The sequence below is a fragment of the Haliaeetus leucocephalus genome, unplaced genomic scaffold (assembly GCF_000737465.1).
Source record: "Haliaeetus leucocephalus isolate CR32 unplaced genomic scaffold, Haliaeetus_leucocephalus-4.0 Scaffold244, whole genome shotgun sequence".
NCBI classification, from domain to species: domain Eukaryota; kingdom Metazoa; phylum Chordata; class Aves; order Accipitriformes; family Accipitridae; genus Haliaeetus; species Haliaeetus leucocephalus.
In genome coordinates, this window is record NW_010972680.1 from 92,285 (window position 1) to 97,657 (window position 5,373).

Here is a 5,373-nt window from a genome sequence, read left to right on the forward strand (position 1 = left end):
TTGGGATGTTAACAGCCCACATTCAAAACCCTGTTCCTCACAGTATAGCCCAGGAACTTGGACTCCTGTTTCCCACCTTCTGGTGAGAGCAAGTGCTTGAGCATGACAAGCAACGGGGGCATCTGAGATGCAAGAGGTGCTTTTCTAGTACCATGTCTGAGTTGGGAAGAGCAGGCACCAGGTGTCCTGCCTTGGGTAAATGACAGTCTGAACTAGCGGGTAACCAAAGGGCTCTAGTTTTCTTCCCTTTCTGTGGTTTTGAGCAGAATAAGCGTAGAGATCTGCTGCTCTGTTTTACGACTAGCCTTGCCCAAAAGAAATAAGCATTTGCAGCTAGTCCCTTGTCAGGTCCAGCTACAGAGGAAATCTAGCTCATCTGGATGTTATAGGCAGCTGAAAGCTGTTCTATGTGAGATGTTGGAGAAAGTTTCAGTACCTTCTGTTTGAAGTGGCACCTGCCACTTTAAAAAAATGACATGCTTGCAAAGAGATTTAAATGAACCCAGAAATTATGACAAAAAAGACTTCATATCAGATTTAATGAAATATTTAGGGCAACTGCCTCCATCTCTTTTTCTTTTTTTTTTTCCTTTTTGTTGGAATCCCTCCACCCCAAAAGCACTTTCAGCTTGAAAAAATCTCATTCCACACCAGAAATACTTTGGGGGAGGGGATAAACTAACAGAAGGGAAATTAAAATATCAAAACCAGGAACATATTATCTACTCAACTGTAGCTATGTAATAACACTGTAGATGTTTGATGGTCATTTCCACTCCCCTATAGCAAAAGTCAATCTTTTCTTCTTTCCGTAACTAAAAATGAAACTAATTCTATCAGAAGTTCCGGATTTGACAAATCCGGAGTATGAAGTTCTCCTGCAGAAGAGCGCTGTAGATAAGAGCTGAAATGATATGTCCTTAAATAAGAGAAATGTTTGTCTGGGAGTCATAACCATATCAATGTGGCTTTCTGCTGTGGTGCAGTACTACTTGGAAAAAAAGAGGATTTTTGTGGCATAAACTTTTGTTCACTGTGAACAATAAGGTTTCATTTTGAAACCTTCTTCTTGGGTCCTGTTTCTTTAATATTGAAAACATTTTCCAGGTTTCTCTGGGTTTGTTTAGCCAACTAATAGACATTATGAAATCCTTGGCTCACCTGTCCTGCCCGATGAGCAGAGAAAAATGGATAGGGAGATGGGTTAGAATTCCCCCCCCCCCCCCAAGTGCTACAAAGCACAGAACTTACCCTAATTAGCTGGAAGATGTATGTTTGTTCACAGAAATGAAGGTGTCATATTGGGGTTAATTAGTTTTGGCTGCCTAGAGCCTCTCTACGGGGAAAAGAAGAAAAAAAAAACAACAAACACAAAAACACTTTAAAAAAAATATGCATCTTGCTCCGCTTTTGTCTTGGAAAACCATTTTGCTCTTAACTAAAGCAAATGCTACACAAACTTCCAGTGACTGGGGCTTTTATTGTTATTTGACAGATGGATGTGCTTGTTTTTAATGGTCCTGTTTTGCCTTGATTATCTGCGTCATGTCATTTCTGGCTGGGCACAACGAAGCTAGCAAATATGTTGGCACATTTCAATGTTGACTACCTGTCGGTAGGAATATACTTACGAACAATAACGTTACAGCTGGAGTTAGCGTATTTTTTTAATGGCTTAACTGAAGCATAGCATTGCTTTCTGGGCCCTGTAAACTTACTAGTTTCTACAGTCAAGTGTCCTAGAAAGACAAGAGCTCCTTGCTCATAGCATCCTCCTATGGACAAGCAGTGTGAGGCCTTACAATGGTTGAGTGCCAGCCTCCTGTCATTAATGGGTCCCTCCTACTTGTCACTGCCACCTGCTTAGCTAGAAGCTAGGGGTTTTTTTTCAAAGAACTGAGAACAGCCCTGGGTTTCTGGACCCAGTTCCTTTGCTAGGAAATACGGCACCTGTTTATGCCTATGTGCTGTATTCTGTGCTGTGGGTTTTGCTGCGTTAGCCAGCAAAATTCTCAGGGCTGGCTTTAGGCACAGGCAAAGAGGGCACTTGCCAGCAAAGCAGGCAACTGGGTGGCCACAAAGCAGCTTGTGATTCTCTATGCTGTTTTGCCTGTGTTTAGAAGCTTGGAAAGCTGAGCCTGAGAGAGGGATTATGGAAAAGAAGCAGTAGTTGCTGTTGCAGAAGCACAGCCACTATCCTCCTCCCTGGCAAACAGCAAATTCAACCCTCTAGATCTCTATTTCTGTCCCTTATCTTTAAGTCATTTCTTTCCATAGCTGGAGTTATGTATCCCTGTTAGAGGCTTAACTTTTCACCCTCAGGGAAGTGAAATTCTCCTGGCATTCCTCAAAAGCCTTGAGGTGGTCTCATCCATCACTGTACATCTGGATTCCTCTACCCTACTTACATAGCTATGCAGTTTCTTAGAGTTATGGGTGCACTGGAGCAAACAGTTTGCTTTCCCATATCCACTCATGGAAAACTGAGCGTTCTTTTTCCCCTGTGCAGCACCGAGCCCCTGTGAAAGCATCCATATTTCTGTTTCTGTAGCATCTGAGGACTGACAGTGTCTTTACCCTGCTCTACCTCACTTTTCTTCTCTCTGTGCCCTCTCTGAATGGCAGTACAGAAGAAGCTTCACAGCATATGGGGAAGATATACATTTTGCACATATTTTATGAACACTATCTATTGCATGCACAGTGGAGCTTCTCCATCCAAAGAGAACAAAGGAGGGCTTAACACTGTGTTAAATGTGAGTGCAGAAATAGGCACAGGTGATGGTGCTATGAATCCCCCTTTGCAGGAGTGCAGCATGCCTGAGAAGTGTGAAGGGAGTGATGACATCAGGCAGGACCCAAAGCACTGCACAGATAGATTTTTGGGGCAGTGCGGGAGGCCTGCCAGCCTGCAGCAGAGCAGCTGTTTCACAGTGTCTGAGCAGCACTGGACTGATTAGAGGAAGAGCCAGTCTCATGGAAACCTCGGGAAAAGTTTGGCAGGCTTTTAGCATTTAACTCTGTGGTGCTCAGCAGAGAGCTGTAATTGACACATGTGATCATGTTGTCAGTTCGCTGTCTGCTGCCAAAGCAAGCTGCGTGGATCCTCAGCAGCCGCTTTTATCACATTAGCATGCAGGCAATGTGTGGCCACAGCTCTCCAGCCATCCTGGCTGCTTGCCACACAGGTGCAGGCTGAGCCCTGGGTGCTGGGGCTGGATTTCAGTAGGTGGTTTTCCTTCTTATTTCAGGGTATGTTAACATTGCATCCTGCCTACCTCTGATGGGTAGATCTGCCATGGTGTGTTTGTGGAGAATGTCCTCAAAACACCTCCATGTGGAGGTCTCTGGGCAAATAGTCTTTCACTTTCAAATGTCATTAGCATATCTGAAATGAGCTGTACAGTGCATGATCATTACCATTTGTTAAAGGAGTGGGCTGTGCTAAGTCCCAGACGTAGTTGTCTACATTGTCCAGTCTTTCACCACACCTGATGGACTGGCATTTCTCCAGACAGCTCAGCATGAAAGCCAGAGATCAAATGGTTCTCCTTAGTCTCTGAAGCTAATCCTGTGGTGTCCAACATTAATTTTGTCTCTTTAGGGTATTTGTTTCATGGGAATTCCAGTGTCCAACCTTAATTTATTTGGTTTTGTTTGTTTGTTTGTTTTTGGTTTTTTTTTTAAAAGCTCCTGTGGCTGGTGTTGGTGGAATATTATTTCTTTTTCCATTGCTGGCAAGAAAAACTAAGTAATTACAGATAATCAAGTCCCAAGAGCATGATAGCATACTTCACCTTCACAGTTACTGCTGGTTTCTGTGCACATACATAGAGCAGCTGCACATACCTCTAATGTAGCGCTGACCACAGACATAACTGAAGTTACTTTTCCTATGGGTGTGTAAGTGGACTCAAGCAAAAAAATTTACTAGCTCAGATTTCATTTGTGAGTTCAAGTCAGTAGCTCACAATCAATACCATAGCTTTAGAAATAAGGGTCTTATTTACAATTGTACAGTTTTTCTTTGCATTAAACATGAAAACTCATGATACTCCCATCCTGCTAAGTACTGTACTAGGCATCAGCTGCTAGAACCCATCTGACTTTAAGAATACATAAAAATAGAAAGGGGCAGAGAACAAGATCCTATACGTCTGTTTAGCATGATCTCAACATCAATCGTGCATCTAATTGTTTGTCAACTAAAGAGCAAGCTGATGGTATCCACTTCTGGATTCCTCTACAGCAATTCCAGGCTTTTCTCGGTGCCCAGGGACAGGACAAGAAGCAGTGGGCACAAACTGAAACATCCAAGGCTCCATCTGAACATCAGGAAACACTTTTTCACTGTGAGGGTAACCAAGCACTGGAACAGGTTTCCCACAGAAGTTGTGGAGTCTTGATCCCTGGAGATGTTCAAAAGCCATCTGGACATGGTCCTGAGCAGCCTGCTGCAGGTGACCCTGCTTGAGCAGGGGGGGTTGACTAGATGACCTCCAGAGGTTCCTTCCAACTTCAACCATTCTGTGATTCTGTAACCTCAGTTCTTGTCCCTCTTAGATATTGAGTGATTTCTTCCAGGGCAGAGAAAATGATGGGAGGCAGAAAGAAGAATGACAAAGAATGGTAAGGGAAGCATTTAAGAACCTTGACATAAGATAAGGAGACATGAGGGAGCCCCTGAAACATTAGGGAACAAGAGGTTGCCACAAAAGAAACCTGGAAATGCAGAGCAGAGTAATGCCAAGGACTGGCCACAGATGCGGCAAGTTCAGTCCAGAGAAGCTAATAAGCATACAGTGCTCTGCATGTGAACACTATTTTCTTGCATAGGGACCTAGGACTGGAAGGAACCTCTTGGGTGTTGAGTCCTGTTCCTTTATATGACACACAGCTGTTGTATGAAGCAGTGCTGTAATATTTATCATCAGGTACCTAAGCTTCCTGGCAATTCTTGACATTGAAGTGACTTTTTTCCCAGGTCCAGGAATGGGACATTTGACAAGTGCAGTGCCTTGCTGCTCCAGGGAGCCTATTCTGTCATGACCCTGGGGGCTGCAGAGAGCGTATCAGCCTCCTACAGTGTCAGTCCAGACATGCAATGAACACAAACTGAAGAAAGGACATCTATTTCTTTATACCCTATAAAATATCAAAAGAAGCTGTGAGAGAAGAGGAAGCATTCTGTATTCATCACCTTGGCATAAACAGAAAGGCTGCCTTCTTTTTTTGTTTTTCCCTCTTCCTCCCCCTCTTCCCCCCTTCTTCCCCCCTTCTTCCCCCTTCTTCCCCCCTTCCTTCTTCCCCCCTTCCTTCTTCCCCCTTCTTCCCCCCTTCTTCCCCCTCTTCCCCCCTCTTCCCCCCTTCCCC